The following is a 19,313-nucleotide window of genomic DNA, read 5'->3' as shown; positions in this document are numbered from 1 at the left end:
CCCTCAGCAGCTGCAGTGTGGAGATGGGGGGATCGCGGCCTGCGGCGGGAGGGCGGGCGGGTGCGGGGTGGGACTGCCGCCTCTGTGCTCTCCCGCTCCCAGTGTCAGGTCAGATGAACCTGCGCATTCACACAACGCTTGCTGAACACAGTGGATTCCCCGCCACAAGACACAATTCCGGCCACTGGCTTCGGAGGGCTTCGCGAGGGGATTACGCAAAGCCACGGAGGAGGCAGGGCCACTGGCTGCCACAGGTTCAGAGGCACCCGGCCTCTCGAGAGCCGTCCAGTGCGTGTTCAATCATGGGAACCCCAATACCTTCCGGGGAATCTGGCTGACCGGGGCTGGTTCAGATGGAGCTTTCACATGACCGACCGGTCTTTTAGGTCTTTCTTCATCTTGCAGGCGCAGGACATTCACCTGCCCTTACAAAGAGAGGCATGTGAACTGTCATGGTTGCCCTACACTATCCCCCGAACTTTAGAGGAGACCAGGCATCGAAATCCAGTTGATTTGGGACAGAAGGGCAGCAGGAGGAACCAACACTGCTCCCGGGCACCCTGCCTCGCTGCCGGAGTGGTGCTCCCAGTCCTGCCTGGCCGGGGCCTCTTTGGTCGTGACGCTGGGCATCTAGAAAGCCTTGCACCCCGATTATCTCGTAAACTGGAACAAAGGGGTGGCGCACACTCTCACAGAGAAAGTGGACTGCGGGAAGTGCCCAGCAGCACTTGAATCTCCTTCTGCTCCAAATGCGGCCTGCTGGCCAAGAGGGATGCCAACGACGCCACCCGGAATAGCTTTTACGCCCATGCAGAGAGGATGCGCCGGCCTCACCAGGAAAGGCAAGGGGCATCGGTGTACAGGGACTGTGGAGCAAGCCACGGGCATGGCAGAGGCGCAACACCCCAAAAGCTCTGTGGACAGAAACTGCTTTTAATTTAAAGATCAAGAAAAATTAGGTGTTTTGGGTTTCTTGTCTAAAAGAGGGAGATCAACAAAGGAAAAGGTGCTGCAGCGGCCTCCCCAACACCTGGTGCACTCCAGGTGTTTGGGACTTTAACCAGAGAGCCCCCCATCCTGAAGGCATTCGAGATGCAGCTGGGCAGCCACCTGTCCAGGATGCTTTAACTTGGAGCGGGTTGGACCGGATGACCTCGCAGGCCCCTTCCATTAAATCTGCCATTTAATGATCCACTCCTGCTGGGAGTTGCATTGCAAACAGCTGGAGGACACTAGGCTGGGGAAGGTCGATATGCAGCCTGGTGGAAGGAGTCACAGTGGGAAGAAGCGACAACGGATTCTTCCACGAGTTTTTGGGAGAGAAGTATCTGGCCCAGGCCCCCACTCACATTTCTGCTAATCCACAGAGCAGGATCTTATCCTCTCCCAGTTATGGCTACCACAAGGGCTAGTGAAATGTTTCCATTATGCATTATTTTCAGTAGTTTGCCATTCTCCAAACCAGTTGTCTTAATTCCTGACGGGCTCTGAATCAGCTCAGCCCAAGCTGGTTGGCGCTTACATGGAAGACAGGAACAGGGGTTGGGTTCACTGTGCAAAGGGGAGGCTGAGAAGCTTCGTGCTGTTGCCAGTAAAGTTTTTTCCCAGGCAGAAGCTAAAAAACAAAGGAGGAACGGAAGGCAAGAGTCGGGGAGAAAGAAATGAAGAGATTATGAAGCTATAGCAAAGCACAGGCTGATCATGCGGCTCAGACCTCAAGAAGATCCAGGAAAAGCGGCAGCAAACAAAATGATAAAACAGGCAGGCCGGAGCTGCCGGTGGCTGCCAGCCAAGGCCGGGAGCGAGAAGGCCGTGGCTTCTGTGGGCCAAGCTCCATCGCTCACCTGACTTCCCTCAACACATACAGAGCCAGTTAAATATACACAGGAGCAAAGAGTGGGATAAGCGGACCCTTCACACAACGGGGGGATGTGAGAAATGGCCTCCCCCGCGGCTCCACAGCGGGGGGGATGCCTTCAGCATGCTCTGCCATGACCCCATGGTGGGGGGAGCCGCAAGAGCATTGGCAGTACCGCTGCACAGCCTTCCTACCCCACCTTTTTCTCCTCTGGGGAGGAACCCCAAGGAAACGCCCAGAGTCCTTATCCACACAGGGAACCCGCGAGGTGCACTGGGCCGGCTGCGAGTCAGCGACGGGCCGCAGGTCACCCAGCGGGCGATGTGACCAAGGTCTTCTCAGTCCCAGCCCCCCCTTCGCCTCTGCACCGCACCAGCTCTCAGAGCCGGCCTGGTGTGCCCATGCCATGCAGAGCGGCTCAAGCGAGAACGGACTGCAAAGAATCCACTCGGATCCCTATAAAGCGGGAGAATGAGCGAGAAAAGGTCAAGGGACGAGCAGTGTGAGAAAATCTTGGCGTACTAGCGAATAGTTCAGCGAAGATGTTGGCCCAGTGGGCCACCACTGTGAAAAGGGCGACCACCGTATGAGGGATCGTGGGCAGCGTAAAGACTGCAAGGCCTTTATACCTTCCTCCTCTAACTTGGCACCCTGCAGATGCTCTGGACGACAGTTTCCTTCTTCCATCAACAGGCCAGGCTGGCTGGGGCAATGGGGGTCGTCGTGCCAAGGGTACGGCGGGTGCGTGGCTTGGGCAAGCATCTTGATGTGCGCCTGTGTCGTGACCACACCAGAATGACGTGGCCGTGCTGGCTGCCACGCCTTGAAGCGGTCACTGCAGAGTGTAGCAAAGGGCAACCAGGTGTTTGGCGCAGCTGCCCAGGCACCTCCCCAGGCAAGGGACCACAGCGCAGGACACAGACAAAGCGGCGGGGGAGATGAGCTGGACATCTGTAACAGTATTATGCGTGGTGTGACAAGACAAGTTTTCTTCCTCCCGCCGGGCTGCCCACTGTGGGAGATTCAGGAGGCTCAAGGGAGCAACTTACATGCCGCGCAGCTTATCCATGGCGCCCGCTGGCACAAGATGTGGCGACAGCCACCCGCCAAAAGGGCTTTAAACGGGAAGTGCCAGGCTTGGCCAGGGGATGGCTATCACCGCCACAGCCCGGAGGGGACACGCAGCTTGACGCACCAGCCCGCCTCCCTCCCTCCCTCCCTCCGCAGCACGCCAGCCCCGGGGAAGCGCGCGGCGTGCCTGCGGCCTCCACTGGAGCATCTCTGGTCACTGTGGGGGCAGAGGGGTGTCTGGCCTGATCTTGCCTCTGGGCTCGTGACCTTCAGAAGCTGCAAAGGGCCCAAATCCCGGCAGCATGGCAGGCAGATGCCCGATGCCCGTGCGCCAGCGGCCCGTCCTGCCAACGTGCCTGTTCCTCACGCGTTTCTCCCACCTCAGCAAGGCCCTTTTGCCCCTGAACCGCGGAAGCGGCCCTCAAGGCGCATCGCGGCAGCTTGGCTCTCCTGCGGCTGCTCGCTCCGAAGGCACGAGTGCTCGTTAGCTGCACCGGGTGGGGTGGGGGGGGGCATCGCAGGCCCTTGCGGGTACAAATCCAAATACAAAGACGGGGAGAGTCGCGCCTTGACGTCGGGCTTTGACCCACGCACTCTGCATGAGGGACTCACAGCCACAGGAGGGACCAGCCACACCCCTAGACCGTGTGTGTGAGAGGGGTGTGGGGGAGAGAAGACGGATCTGTGAGGGGCGCGTAACATTTCCGCCAGAGACACTCCCCCGCGCACTGCCGTGCCCCGACTCACATCTGGCCACCAGGTCCGGGACAGCCGAAGCCATGTGCATCAGTAGCCCCTGCTGGAATGCAGTGCTAGGGAGGCAGCTGGGGGCTGTGCACCCCCCCCCCCACGTCTGTCCGGCTCAGCTGACAGCGACCTCCACCAACCAAGCAGCCTCTCCGCCAACTCGCCCCACGGAGCCACAAGCAGTTCCAGGACTCCTGTACCCTCCTAGGTCCTTCCCGACGTGGATCAGCAAGGGCAAATCAGAGACTGCAGAACCGGCACGGGGCTTTTTGCATGCTCCTCGTGCCTTTAAGAAAGCAAAACTAGGCAGCGCTCTTCCAGAATCAGCTGGCTGGGGCTGGCAGGCCAAGCAGAGGGGCACCCCAGTGTCGACCCGGAGGTCATGCCAGGTGAGGGACTGGAGGGAGGCAAGCTTCCCGTGGAGCCGCCTGGGTCAGGAGCCAGCAGAGCTGGGGGAGGGTGGCGACTGCATGCAGATGAAGGTTTGGTACCAGCAGGGGCTGCTCCATGAAGGACGTGGTTCACCCCTGCAGACCGCGGAGCTTTTCACTGGTCTGCAAGGTCTCCCTGCTGCTGAGCGCAGGAGGAGCACCCGCATTCTGGCTCAGCCTCGCTTCCACTGAGATGCAAACCCCTCCACTACTCGGAGAGCTGGAAGCCATCCACATATGCAGGTAGCACAGGTGTTCTCACTTCCTGGCCCCCAGAGACAGGCAGAAACCCTGTTCCCCCCTCGCTGGTGTGCCCCCTCCTCCCATTTCTTCAAATCTGCCCTTTCCTCAAGCGCAAACAAAAGCAGAGCTGGCTGCCGGCCTCCCGTCACGGGTCTGGGGAAAATTAGGGACTCCAAAGGACCCGCAGCAACCTGAGCCCTGGGCTGTCGCCACCAAGACTGCGGCGGGCCTCCGCCTGACCCTCCCCCAGGTGCACCTTGACCCCCCAGGTGCCCGAGCGCCTCTGCGGAAGTCCTCTGCCGAGCCCAGGCGGGGCGGCCAGCAGAGCCGCTCCGTGGCACCCTCACACTCGCTCGCCCAAGAAGCAACTGGGGAGCCGCTGCCTGGGGGCCGCCGGCCCCGTGTCCCCTCCCCTGCGGGAGGGCCGCTGACGCCGAGGACCGTCTGAGCCGGACGGTGCGTGCCAGGGTTGCCCTGTGCCCGACAGCAGAGGCGGCGGCCGGCTGGCCCGCGGGCGATTCATGCACGTGCCACAGCCCCAGGCCTCGGGCAGCCGGCCAGCGGTAGCCTCGGAGTCGCTCGGCAGAGCCCGCCTCCCCACTGCTTCCGTGCTCCCCCTTGGAGGCCTCCCGCCAGATACCCTCTGGCAACACACACAGCTGGCAAGCTATTAAAAGAACACAGGTGAAAATTATAGGATGGCCATTAAAGTTGCAAAGGTCTTGGAGAAGAAAGGGAAAGCCTCCTTTTACACACCTTTCCAGCCGCTGTTGAAAAGAATCGCCCAGGGGCAGCCCTTTTACTGCCAAGGCGGGCAGGCGGGCTGGCTGGACTGAGGCTCCACACTTGCAGGCGGGCGGGCGCACCCCTCGCTCGCTCGCTCGCTCCCTCGTGCACCCCGCTGCAGCAAGAGCGAGCGAGCGAGCGACTCTTGCCAACACGCAAGGCTTCGGGCAAAGAAACAGGGGAGAGTCCATTCCAAGGCCCTCCACCTCAAGCTGTTCTGTGGGAAACACAACGGGGGAGGGAGCCGCTAGGTGCGAGGGGACAGAGAGCCCCCCGAGCAGGACCCGTGGCTCAACGTCTCGCCCTGCCCCAGGTCCTGCTGCCCCGGCGCTCCCAGTGGAAAAGAAAACACGCCAGGACGCTGCACCAGGAACAGCATCTGCAGGAGAGCCAGGCGCGCCGATGCCGGCTGCAACGCGCAGTGCCCGGCTGCAAGAGGCTGCAGCTCCTCACTAGGAGTGAGGGAATCCGACAGGCTGGATGCCACCGAGGTGCTCGGTCTCCCCCCTGCCAAGCGCCGTCCGCATGGGCCTGCAAGGCTCGACTGCGAGGTCCAGCCCCGGCTTGCAAATCCACACACATCGCCACACGCATTTTTCTAGACAAATGCTTTATTTGTACACATTCTCGAAATGCATGTACTGGTAACAGCAGTTCTGTGTATTTTCACGTGTAAGCACATGCACACAAATTTCAAGACTATTTCATTATGCACCACATCTCACTCAGGAAACTCGCCACGGGAAATGAACCAAATTTGTTGGTGATGTTCCGTAGCTACCCTGGGGAGCGACGAAAGGGTTGTCTCACACAGCACTGACTATGTTCAGACAACACAGCCATTTGCACTTAAGAGTTGAGCGTGGGTTGTCGCTGAACTGTGGGTTATCTGAACCGAAACATGCTAACAGGCAACGGTTTGTAAACTATAAACAACCCATCAGCAAACCATGAGCTCCCTTCATGGGGCTCTTCCTACCGCACATTCTGGAGTAACCCATGGTTTCCCGACAACTGAGCGACATTCAGCAACCAAATCTGAACCGAGCCTGTGAGAACCCACACATTTCCTATCCAGGCCTGCTCCTTCTCATTGAATCATGGCATAACAGAGCTGGAAGGGGCCAAAAGACAATGGGATCCAGCCCTGCACTGTTGCCAGACACTAAGTTACACCATCCCCCTCAGATGGCTGCCCCCCCTCCCCCCCGGGCCACGGTTTCCATTGTTGCACAGCAACAACAGCCAGGATTTCTTCCTTGATATCTGGCTGGAATTTGGCCTCCTGTAACTTGAGGAACGTTCTTCCATGTCCCGCACTCTGGGATGACTGAGAAGAGGTCCTGGCTCCCCCCCCCCCCCCCCCCCGAGAAAGCCTCGCGAGTGCTTGCAGCGTGCCTTCCTGCCTCCCGGGTCCGTCCTCTGCCCAGCTCTCTCGCTCTCTCCTCACGGGGCTTCGTTTCCAGGGCCCCGGGGCTCCCTCGCTGCCTCCTCTGCGCCCTTCCAGCTTGCCTGCACCTTTCTTCAACTGTGGTGCCCAGAATGGGACGCAGGCCTCCAGGCAGAGCCAAGCCAGTGCAGAGTAGAGGGGAACTAGTGCTTCACATGATTTGGAAGTGATATTCTATGAATGCATCCCGAAATGGTATGCGCCCTTATCGTAGCCCCATGACATTGTTGACTCATCTTCAGCTCATGATCAACAACAATTCCAAGATCCTTCTCACTTGCAGTCTTGTTCAGCCGAGTACTCCCCATCTTGGAACAATGCATGTGGTTTCTGTGAGCGGAGCCGGCTGGAGCCGGGGGTCAGACTAGATGGCCAAGAGGCCTTCTGACCCGCTCTGCGTCTTTTTCCTAGATGCAGAGCACGGCATGTGTCCCTGCTGAATTCCATTCTACCCTTTTCAGCCCAGTGCTCCAGCCTATCCAGAGCACCTTGGATCGTCTTCCTGCCTTCCAGGGAATTTGCTATTCCACTCAGTTCTGCGTCATCTGCAGATCTGATCATCTTCCGGCACTTCCTCATCCAAGTCATTAACAAGCACGCTGAAGAGCACTGGGCCCAGGACCGAGCCCTGCAGACGCCCCTGGTTGCCTCTCCCCAGTCTGCGAAGGGCGAGGGCGAGGGCACACCCCGGTTCCGGTTCCGTAGCCAACTGTGGATCCGACGGACTGCTGTTCCACCCAGCCCACTCCTAGCGAGTCCTAATCAGGATATCTTGGGGCAGTTTGCTAGAAGCCTTGCTTCAGTCAAGACGTATATCCTTTGCGTGATTCAGATGCAAGTTATTAAGGTTGCAAAGGGAGAAAAGGCTGGCTCCCGTTTCCCATCCGCACACACATATCATGCTGACAAAGTGGTGGCCACAACATTTACGGCGCGCTGGCATGAAACCCCTGGGCACGATCCCAGGAATCGACGCTTCATATCGCCAGGGCAAGCCTACGGGGCAGCCAGCCTTCTTCCCAGGGCCAAATCCTCGCCACCTGCAGCTCCAACGCCTGGGGTGGGGAGGGCCCCAACGGCTCCCGGCCTCTCCGCCTATCCTCCCGCCTGGTGCATGGGAGGGGGCTGACGGGTGTGGGAGGGGGAGCAAGGACCACCACTCTTAGCATTCTGGGAAGCACATGTGACCCGGGCAGCAAGCTCTTTCAACTCTTCAAGGGGGAGAGCAGAGCATTCGGAGGGGCAGCCGCCGCCGCCGCGTGTCCAAGGCCCTTTCTGGACCACCTGCCTCATAAGCCCAGGGCCCTCCAGAAAGAAGTCTCTGAGCAGAGCTTTCCAAGGACATGGAAAGCAAGTGCCCACCCAGCATGCCTGGCAGAGGCATTTATACTCTAATCTGCCAACATTTTAGATACAGCACAAGGACTTGCAGCCATCATTTTTAACGCTTGGCTTCCAGTTATTTATAGGCCCCTGAATAGCTTCACATTTTGCATCATTGTCAGACTTTAACTGAATGTACTTGAAAGGAGACGGATTCTGTTTTGGCAGATTATGCAAGTGTAGAAGGCAAAGCACCTCCGCGAGGCAAAGCGTTTAACTTCACCCTTCTTGGCCCTCTCTCTACTTCCACGGCTTAAGCTTTGGCTGCCCACAACTACAATGGTACTTTGAAGTACAAAGAAAGAATCAGATTTGCCGACAAGACAACACACCACTGGATGGAAGAGCAAATACCCTGCAAGACAAAGATAAGGTGCAGGATGAACAATGGAATGAAATTCAGCTGGGACAGACGCCAAGTCCTTCACTTAGGAATAAGAAACCAAATGCACCATTACAAGATGGGCAACACTTGGCTAAACAAGACTACAAATGAAGAGGTCCTTGGGACTGTTGTAGCTCCTGAGCTGAAGGTGAGCCAACAAGGTGATGCAGCTGCAAAAAGGGCAAACGCTATTTTGGGCGGCATTAACAGAAGCGTCGCTTCCAAAACACATGATGCGCTGGTTTCACGATACTTGGCACTAGTCCAGTTCTGGGCACCTGAGTTTTAAAAAGATGCAGAAAAGCTAGAAAGGGTAGCGAGGAAGGCAACAGGGCGATTCGGGGACGGGAGGCCAAGCCTGTGAGGAAAGACTGAGAGAACTGGACACGTTCAGCCGCAGGAAGAGCAAACTGAGGGGAGATATGACAGCGTTCTCAAGGACCCGGAAGTCTGTCGCAAAGAGGAAGGACGAGAGTGCGGACACAGAGTAACAGGCTCAAGTTAAAAGAAACCAGATTTAGACTTGACACCAGGAAGAATTCCCTGACCGTCAGTGCAGTATGGCACCAGAACCGATTAGCTGGGGGCGTCGTGTGCTCTCCCCGTGCCAAAAGCAGCCGCACAGTCCTCTGAGTGGGATGGAGCAGCCTGGCAGGGGCCGGACACAGCGGCCTTCTGGCCCCTTCCAGCTCAGCTGTTCTATGATTCTACGAACGAATCTTGTTCACAGCAGAACTGATAAAAAAGCACCTTCAATGAAACAAATTCTCACAATGTATTACTGCTATTAATGTGCTGATACCCCACTTTTAAAGTTAATAAGCTGTTTATAATATAGCTAAGCTAGCATTAAAACAGTTTAAATAACAATTGGATAAAAACACACACAAAACCACAAACAGGGCCGGGAGCTACTAGTGAGCTGGTTGTATTTAACGAGCGGTTGACTAGTGCCAAGGGGACCACTGGCCTGGTGTCCGGCCTGCAGCAGGTTGGGGTGCAGGAGCTGCAAAGGCGGGGGGGGGGCTTCCCCATGGGGAGACACCTCCGAGAAGGTGGGGCGGGGACATGCATTCCACTGACGCTGCAATCGCAGGTGAAAGCGCCCTTGCCTACACACGCCATACCTGCAGATGGCACTGCGGGTGCAGAACCAGCAGACATGACCTCCTTTAGAACACGTATTTTTGTTTCTGACTGAGACCAGGCCTAGTGTGCATCAGCTGAGACCACATCACTTTCCCAAGTCGCACGTGCTCAGGGTCAGGGCCCTGAAGCGGGAGGAGAACCCTGGCAGGGACCGGTCTCTCCACAGGTTGAGACAAGCCCTCCACGCTCGGCACGGCAACGGAACTGTTGTCCCAAGCATCTGGATGAGGCCCCTGCTGTCCCCTGCCAGCGGTGCGGGGGCTGCTGTGACACAGGACCGCCCAGCGCACTTCACGTGCTCCGACAGCGGCCTTCCTCGGTCTCCCGTTTTGAGCAGGCCCTGCCCTGGCTGTCGGACCCCCGCAAGCTGCAACGGGCTCAAATCTCTGCTTGGCCTCTAGCCCCGGGTGGCAAGAGCGCGCACAGAGGCAAAGCCGAGCATCTTCCGGAACATCCGGGGGTCCCCTGAGGGCCAGGGCTACGTTTCTAGTGCTTCTGGGGACCTTTTTGCAAGCAAGGGGAGAAGCCGAGGCAGGGGCTCTCGCGCAGGGGCTCATGTTCAAGGGCGTCTCCATGTGAGGCAGCCTGGAACGCAGGCTGAGCCCTCCCAGTTCCTCGGTGGGAGCCAATGCGCTTCAGCATGGCCCCGATCCCTTCGCCAGAGAGAAACAACCCCTCCCCTGGTGCAGACAGGAAGGAAAGAGCCTCTGGGACTGGAGGCAGGCCAAGCCCTCTCAGGACCCAGTGGAACCGGAGCAGAGCAGGCCAGACGCCAGCGTGGCAGCAGCTGCAGGCGACCAGGCTTCCCTTGCTCCTGGGGGGTCTGGGGAAGGAGGCCCCAGGAGCACAGCCCCCCCAAGCCCATGCACGGCGGCAGATGCTCTTGGTGAACTGTGGAATTGGCGAGGGGAGAAACACGGGCCTGCAGCTGCTGATCCCTTAGTCCTACTGAGGTGACCAGAGGCACCAAATCTCACAACAAAAATGGCACAGAGGCTGCGCGAGCCGCCCCACAGACACGCAAGGCCCTTCCGCGGGGACCGAGGGAGAGGGCTTGGGAGCCACATGGGCACGGGCCTCTCCAAACCAGCTCAGGGTGACTTCGGCGTAGCACCGTCAGGCCACTGCTGACCAGAGCCGGGGGCCTGTGCCACTGGAGCCGCTGGCACTCCTTCCTCCCGGCCCCCGGACCAGGCAGCTTGCCTCGAGACAAGTGGAATGCTTTCGGTTTGGTTCAGAAGCAGGAGAGCGCAGTGGGCAAGGAAAAACTTCCGTCGAGAGCTGGAAATGTGGAAAGAGGTTGAGCAACGCACGCCCAGAAGAGGAGCGTGTCCTGCCACACCGTGAGTGAGGCGTTCCCCCTTCCTTGCCTGGTTACCCGAGAAGCGCCGTCTCCTTGGAAGGGTGCTGCGCAAGAGGCTGAGTGGCCAAGGGGCGAGGGCCAAGAATATGGGTGCTTCGGGGCATCCTCTTCCTGCCCGCCCTGCCAGTCCTGGCCAGCCGCCACGGGCGCGTTCTGTGGGGAGCCGCGTCCGGCGCTGGCAAGAGCGGGGAGGCTTCTGCTTCCTTGCTCTGCTGGCCTGGACCTCCTCCACAGCAAGTATGTGCACCCCACCAGCTGGATCTCTGCGCAAGCCACCGGCTTTGGCTCCCACAAGGCAAGTGAACTGTCCAAGTGCAAAGAGCACGGGGTGAAAGCACACTCGCGACCCCCCGCGGGCCAGGCACCCCGCTCTCCGCACCGCCAGGACACCGCTGGGGCAACCGGGGAGGATGAGCCCTAAGCCAAGTTGTTATGGGGTGGCGGTGGGGGGTGGGAGAGAAGAGAGCCACGCAGATCAGAAGCGAGCAAAATAAAAACAATTCTAACGGCAGGTTCAGTACTGAAAGTAACCCGAGTCCAGATTTCCTCTTCTTAATCCTCCAGGAACCCACAGATGGCTGGGGATGGGGATGGGGAAGGGGAAGGGGGAAGGGGAGGGGCGCCTGCCCTGCCCACTCACAACAGCTTTCATCCCTCTCCGCTTCGTTCCCGGTTTGAAACAAGCAAAGGTTAGCCGGATCGGCGAGGCCAGGATGTGGGGAAGCCGGTTTGGTGGTGGGGCACACCGAGGCCCCCTGCCAAAGGGGGCCGCTGCGCAGAGGATGCCAATCCCACCCCCCCCCCAGGGTGCTCAACCGCTTGGATCCGCAGGCCCTGCACTGCTGCAGCAGGCAGGCGGGCAGCCCGGGGTCATGCGGACCCCACAGGTCGCCGTTCCCACGAGCACCAGCCGCCAAGACCAAGAGCCGGAGGTGGCATGCGTTGCACACCAAGCCGCCTGGGGGGCTGAGCTGCTACCCCACATGAAAGCCACACGCCAAAGACACTGGGTGCACCCCACTCTTCCTGGCTCACCGCACTTAACTTCCCGCACGCACTCGGTCCGGAGGGCCTCGCTCTCTGGCCAGCACCCAAGGCAGGAGCCCCACTGCCCCGACCTGGCGCAGCACAGGCACCGACTCAGCCGCGTCCAGGCCTCACCCGGCTCAGGTGCTCCTCTGGGCAGCCCTGAACGGGCATCTTCCTGGCGGCCCATTTTGCCTACGGCTGCCCCGTCGGCCTGTTCTCTGAGCGGCTAGCGAGACCCTCCCTGTGGCCGGGGGAAGAGCTGCTGAGCTGGAGGAGGAAGCGGAGCCCCCGAGCCCCCCCCATTTGTCCCCAACAGGTAGCGGCAGGGGAGGGGAAAGGAGCAAATGAGCTGCCACCCTTGCCACATGATCCATCACAAGGTGCGTCACCGCTTCGCACCTGTGGGGATGCCAGGAAACACATGTGAGGCCCCCTCGACAGGGGGAAGGGCTTGGCAGCTCCTTCTTCCTCTGATTTAGGTACTGCGAGGCTCGGCCTCCCCCGGGGAAGCCGGACCGTGTGCTCAGCACTCGGCCAGCTGGGACGGGCACGGGGTCTGCGGGGTCGGACTGAGCGCAGGCCCCTGGCTAGCCAGCCTCGCGGAGGCAACCGGCGAACCGGATTCTGCAGATGGCCAGGACAACTGCTTGGGAGCGAGCGGCCGGCCGGCCGGCCAGCCAGCCGGCCTCCCTGCCTGCCGCACCATTACCAGCGGCTGTGGGGAGAAGCGCTCCTCCACGAGGCTGCATGTTCTCGCCTGCCAGCCCTCCCCCTCCCTCCCCCCCCCCCCCTCCCCTGCAAAGTAGCTCCAGCTGTCAGTGGCGCAGATTGGAAGTGCAGGTACAGGGGCTGGCGCGCTGCCCGTCTCCCTTGTGTCTGTCTGGCGAAAGAGGAAGCCAGTCCACCTCTGGAATCCTTCACTCTCTCCTCGTTGCTACTCTCCCCGCGTCCCTCCGGGGGATTGGGGGTCAGGCTCGCTCGCTCGGTCTCTCTTTTTTCCCCCTGCCCCTCTCCGATTACAATGCAGGCAGTGTTCACTCCAAATCCCCCACTGCACGTTAATTCTGCTCTTCTGTCTCTAACGACCAAACCGCCTTCCTGTGCCTTCTGTCTTTCCATTACTCCTCCGCTATTTTTTATCTCCGACAAAGAGCGCACGTCAGCTCCAATTGGAGCGAGTGGGGCAGGGGAGGGGAGCATGCGCCGGTGCGTGAGGGGGGCGCGGACGGCCCGCTTGCACGAGCAGCCCCATCCCGTCACGGAGGGGCCGATCCGCAGGGCCCGAAGCCCGACGGTCCCGGGTCCTGGACGAGCGGCAGCCCGAGGTGGCTCTCCTGCGGGGAGGGGGGCAAGGTCTGGCTGTCCACACCGTCACGGCCCCTGCTTCAGCGTCAGCCGGGGGAGCACAAGCTGAACCGAGCACAGTCAGTTCCTGGACCGTGTGGCTCCTCTGTGGGACTCGAAGTGGCTTCGTCATCCAACATTCCCCGACCCAGCTTTTTTTTTTTCTGCTTTATCATCTTGCTGGATGAAAACACCTGGACACTTCAAAAGCCTGCACACCTTTTTGAATCCTTGAATTAATCTGATACAGGCATCATACAAATATGATTTCTGAAATATTTCTTATGGCAAGGCTGGCAGTTCTTAAAACTAGGGACATTTTACGAAGAGGAATTAAGGGATAAAGTTACAAAAGAGAAAAGCACAGAATGCTAATGCGAGCATCCCGAGAACCTTTGGTTTCGTGATGTCGGGGCTGACACCAAAGACGCTGCACAGGTTCCCGTGGCGGGGCTCACGCTGCCCCACAGCTCACGAGCCCCCCTGCCAGGAGTGTGGGGCGGGCGGGCGGCCAGCCTCTTGACCCACACAAGGCCAGGACCCCCGCACTTTCCCCGCTCTCTGGGCGTCCAGGAGGCATCGCGAGGCCAGCAGGCACGTCCGATCCAGCACGTGCCGCTTTCCGAGGTGGAGGTGCCCCTCCGGAGAGGAAGGCAGGCGTGCACCTCACGACGAGCAGCACGGTGCCGGGAGTGCGGGTCTGCGGCTCGGCGGCTGAATCCCTGCTTGGCACGCGGAAGGCCCCAGGGGCGATCCCCAACGGCGCCTCTAGGCAGGGCCGGAAAAAGGCTCCTGTGGCAGCCCTGGAGAGCCGCCGCTATTGGGCACGCTGGGCCGGAGGCGACCGTGGCAGGGCCGGGCCCACCCGGCACACGCTGCGGGGCTGCCACGGGGCCCGGGCAACCCGCAATGGCCCGCTAGGGCCTAGGTAGTGCGCAGTGAGCCGCCACGGTGCCGTGGACGCCTGGCTGGAGGGCTTCTGTTCGCACGGGAGCCTCGCCGTGGGTCAGCGTGCTGTGCAAAGAGCCCCACGGGCTTTCCTGGCCAGTACGGAAGGTTCCACGGCCAGGCGGAGGAAAGACCCCCTGCTCCAGGCCCAAGTGCCACAGCAGCTCGTCTGGTTGCGGCCAGACAAGAAGGGCTTGGCAACGGGCGCCCGCAGCAGATCACTCCCGCTACGCCCAGGAGGCCTGCTTATCCACGGCGGGGCTGCAGGGGTGGCAGCGCTTCCGGGCACTCTTGCCAGAGATCCCGCACAGCCCCACGCAGTTGGGGGCTGCGGAGTCCCAGCGCATTTGGCAGGCACGTCTGCTCTCTGGCATGGGGAGCCCCCCCCACAAGGTAGTCTCCTCCGACTGGAGGAGGCGCCCTGGGCAGTTCTCAGTGCTGCAAGCGGGCGGGGGGGCACCGCTCCATGGCCCTCCTCTTCACCCCCTCGTAAAAGAACCACCCGAACCTCGCCTCCGTGCAGGCCAGGCTCAGCTTGTTAAAGGGCCACTGGAGAGATACAGGGGAAGCCCAGGCCTCCCTCCCCTCCGCCGGGCCTGGCAGGCCACGCTCCCCATCAGCCCCCCCCCACCCCGCCAAGCTCGAAAAGGCCGGGAGGAGCCGCGGCAGCTGCAGCTGGGCAAGGCACGCTCGAGCGGCACCGGGGGGGGGGGGGGCCACCACGGCCCGGCACGAAAGGGTGGCGCGTTCCACACGCCGCCAGCAGTAGCAAAGCTACGAGCCAGCCGCCGGAGGGGCTCTGCCCCGTTGGCCACCGGCGTCTTCCAGTCTGCCTTGGTGGGCACAACTGTCCTGCCAGGCCAAGGAACCGTTGTCCCCATTTTGCAGACACCGACCGAGGAAGAGAGCTCGTGGCCCGTCGCGAAGTCACGCAGGGCATTCACAGCCGAGCCAGGCTTTGAACCAGCCCAGAACCAGCCCAGCTTGGCCGTAAGGCTGCACCTCTTCAGCGACATTATGCGACCTTCGCAGAGGGCCATCCCCCCCCCCCCCGCCCCCATCGAAGCGCCTTCCTCATTTCATTTCAAGCTGCCTGGGATCCCCGCATGGCACGAAACAGGCGAGATCCCCAGGTGTGGACAGAACCGACGGGCTTCAGGCAACACACAGCCAGAAATGGCCAGCGCTGCTGCTGCCGGGCCTGCAATGCTCCATCCGGGGCCGCCAGCCCCGAGGGCCTTCAGTCCACGAAGCACCCGAGCTCTGCGAGGAAGGAAGACGTGGTCAAGATGCCTCCTGCTGAGGCGAGCGCAGGCTCGCTCTGCAGCAAAGCCCATGCAAGGCAGGAGCCGGCGCACGCACCCGAGGCAGCCTGCAGCCCTGCCAAGGCTCTATCTCAGAGCTGGAGCCACGGCTGAGATTTCTGCCAAAGCAACGCTGCAGACCCCTGCGGTTCGGAGCAGAGGCAACGAGGCCAGGCCTGAGGCGCGCACACCAGGAGCAGGGGGACCCTCCGGCGGACTCTGCTTCCCCACTTCCGGCCCCAGTTCCAAGCCTCCACAGGCCGGGAAGCCTCCCGAGTGATGCCGCATGCTTTTCCCACAGGAGTGCGGATGACCTACAGAAAGGTCATCCGCACTCCCTCCAGCCTCCGGGAAATTCCCTGCCGCCTGGAGAGAGGCGTCCAGCTCCACAGCCCCGCGGGCCTGGAAGGCAAGCTGCAGTAGCAGCAGGTGCACCGGGAGAGTAAGGCCATCTTTGACTCCTGCGAGATCACCTGCAGTTTTTAAGCATTTAATAGGAAGCGGCTTCAAAAGTGAGTAGGGCGGGAGTCTGGGCTTTTAGCATGTCATCTCTGAGCAGCCAAGGCCTGCTGGTCCCGGGCCACAAGTCAGGAATCCGACAGCAGCAGAGCTGGAAGGGGCCCGAAGGCCATCGGGTCCAGCTCCCTCCGCAGTGCAGGACTCCAAGTCAGGCCGTTCCTGGCAGGTGGTTCGCCAGCAGCCGCTTGGATGCCTCCAGTGCAGGGGAGCCCAGGACCTCCCCAGTGCCACTGCTACCCTGCTCTGACACTCAGGAAGCTTCTCCCGGCGCCTCGCCAGAGCCTGGCTTCCTGCCACTTGAGCCCATTATCCAGTGTCTTGGCCTTCCTTTTTGCGACAGCCTTTGAGGGAGGGATTTCATGTCCCGTCCCCCCGTCTTCTCTTCCCAAGGCTGAACGTGCCCAGGTCTCTCGATCTCTCCTCACAGGACCACTCCCCGTCCCTGGTTCGCCCTCACTGCCCTCCCAGCTCGTCTGCATCCTCCTTAAACATCCCTCGGCGCAGAGTTGGCCTCTTCCAAGAAAGGCCTCCATAGTCCCTCCTTTGACTGCTCCTCCTCCAAGGAGCGACTTCTGAGGTTGCTGCCTCCCAGTTCTGGAGTTCGGAGTCCCAGCTGCCATCACCTCCAGAGCCCATCACAATCGGGAACTCGCAGGAGGGTGCACTGAAGTTTATGGCATAGCAGCACATCTGGCCCCCAACAGCCCTGGTGCAAAAGCCATAAAAGTCCCTCATCAGCAGCCGGATCCCAATGAGCAACATGTCAGGAAATGGTGCTCCACCCAAGGCAAGTCCTGCTTCAGTACCACCTCTCTGGCAGCTGAAAGCTGGTCTAACTTTTGCCATAACTGAGGGTGGGAAGGAATTTTCCTCCATGCTCAGCCCCGACTGGAATGCTTCCCTTCCCCTGCAGCATGTGGCTTGGCTCATTTACTTGAGCCATCTATTCTGGGAACTTGCTATACGCAAGGCCTAGATCATGGGGTTGATGGGAGGCCTGCCTTTTGAGTGGGTAGGAAGAACTTTTCAAGTCTGCAGTTTGGTTTCTCCTTCATAGACATAACAGTTTGCAGATTTGCTGAACTCGGCCCCGCTGTCTTCAACTCAGTCCTCCCATTTCTCCCAAGGTAAGTTTTGATCTGCATCAGAGAGCATAGGATGAGATTCCTGGTGCAGCCAAAATCTTGCTCTTAGAATTCAGTTCTCTTCCCAATTCAGTTGTTAGTTATTATTTTTGCTAATATCTTCCCCTTCTTTGAATTTCTTTTCCCTCGCAAAGCCGAAGCAAAGTGCCTGTTCCAGTGGGTTCAAGCATATGAGGGGCTTTGTCAGAGAGTTGTTTCTAACTAGGCCTTGAAGCAAACTGCCTCGAAAGTCATTTTGCTCTTAGCGGGGGCCTGACTTTCTCAGCGGCTTCGCTAGAAGGGGCTCCGTGTGTGCAGGCCAAGCGAGTGTCCCAACCCGGCATCAGCCTGAAGTGTGCAAATGAGAAAAAGCGGCCTCTGGTAAAGGGAAGAGTCACAAGAACTTCCTGGACAAGGGAAATTTGCGAGAAAAGGGTGAAAGTTGAGCCCAGCGCTTCAGCCCAGGTGGCCCCAGACAGTCACAAGGTGCGGCCGAGCCTTCCTGTGCCCGTGGTGTGAGGGCTGTGGGATGCGCTCCGGAGCGCGCCTCCCCTCCACGACGAGGGCCGGCACACGAGAGAAGCACCACCCGCACAAGCTGCACCACTCTCACACCTCCTGGCGAACCCCTGACGCACCGAAAGACGCTGTCCTGAAGAGCCCCCAGGAGGCAGCTAGTCCCGCGTGCCGCACCCAGGCTGGCCGTGGCCACCCGCAGAAGGGTTTCCTGCCCTGCCGCCATGTACCATGTGGGAGGGAATCTAGCAACCTTCAAAGAGAGGAGAATACATTTGCCGAAGCCAAAAAATCGCAGCTGCCAAGGAGCCTGAACGGGATCCTGGCCCTCCCGGCTGCGGGGAAGAGTCAAGATTTCTCAGGAGGTCTGTCCGAATGTTCAGACATTGCAGGTTCCCTGCCTGAGTCTCACAGCACCAAGGGCGGAAGTCCTCGACCACGGTGCCCATTCACCCTTCTCTCTCCACCCACAAACCAGCTGACCTTCCAGCAAACTTGCCTCTGATCCTACGTGCAGTGAATAAAGGGAATCTTTGCTTGCCACCTTGTATTTTCTGCGCATTTTAGCTATTTCCAGGACCAAAAGTATGCAACCTGCATTCTTCCGCCACTCCTTCTGCAGCACCCACGGTCTCATGGCCGTGGAAGTCTCCTTTTTCACAGAACAGTGGAAATCTCTACTTGTCGTTTCAGAAATACATTTCAGTAGCTGGTGGAAACGGATCCCAGCCCATCCCTCCTGGTTATGGGAGCTGCTGCCTCAGCCCCAGGCTGAATGGAGCCGAGCGCCGGACCGCACTCCCGGCTGAGACGCGCTGCCTCCGCCGGCCGCGTCACCTCCTTCGTGTGGCACCGAAGCGGGTAGCTGCTCCCGCAGCACCCAGGGGCACGCAGCACCGCCACCCCTTCCGCGGAGCGTGGCCCTCTCTCGCCCCGAGAGCCCACCCTCCCGACCTCAGGGCCATGCTCAATGCGCGTGCCAGAGACTCCCCCACACAGCTCTGGGCAGGACCATCGTGCTGCGTCAGACAGCGGTGCAAAATCTGGACTGGAACATTTTCTGATACGAACTGGGTTGACCCTCAGCGAGGAGCCGCCACCCCCTCCAGCAGAGTCCCCTCTTGCACGGGGGCTGCTGGGGCGCCATCCTGGGCCCACCTGACCTCGTGCAGAAGCATGCCAGCGCCACCATGGCCACACGCACGCCTGGGACAGCCGCCCGAGAAGCGCTGCTCCCGGCTCTGGAATGGCGGGCTCGCTTAGCCTTCGCCCACTGGTGCTGGTGCACGCAGGGGGGGGGGGGGGGTTTTTTGCCTCCCGTCCCTGAAGGCCTGCTTTCCCCACACAGGGCTCCAGGTCAGCTCCAGGCAGGGCTGGAAAACTCGGGAAGCCACGGCTGCCGGCCGGCAACACCCACACTGGGCAAGGTGGACCAAGGCAGCTCTGAATGGGGACCCAAGCGGCACCTCGTCTTCTCTCCCTCTGCCAGGAGCAGAACCCGGGGAGATGAACCCAGCTTTGCACCTGGCAGCCCCGGCTAAATTCTGCCACTTCCAGGTGGGAGGGGCCAACAGGTGACATCCCCAGGCTGGGCAGGGAAGGAATCCGACCAGAAACCCAGGAGAGTCCCTGTGCTGCCCGTCCATATGGAAGATGAGGAGCG

The 19,313-nt window shown here is 60.2% G+C and overlaps 1 protein-coding gene across 1 annotated transcript in view; it reads right to left on the bottom strand.

The window, feature by feature from the left end:
- The window catches only part of BOP1 (BOP1 ribosomal biogenesis factor), a 58,531-nt gene that overhangs the window by 22,359 nt on the left and 16,859 nt on the right, over nt 1-19,313 (bottom strand). The window lies entirely within an intron of this gene.

The sequence above is a fragment of the Varanus komodoensis genome, unplaced genomic scaffold (genome assembly GCF_004798865.1).
Source record: "Varanus komodoensis strain SLA01 unplaced genomic scaffold, ASM479886v1 scaffold78, whole genome shotgun sequence".
Taxonomy (NCBI): Eukaryota; Metazoa; Chordata; class Lepidosauria; order Squamata; family Varanidae; genus Varanus; species Varanus komodoensis.
This window is presented reverse-complemented; position numbering and strand designations above follow the sequence as displayed.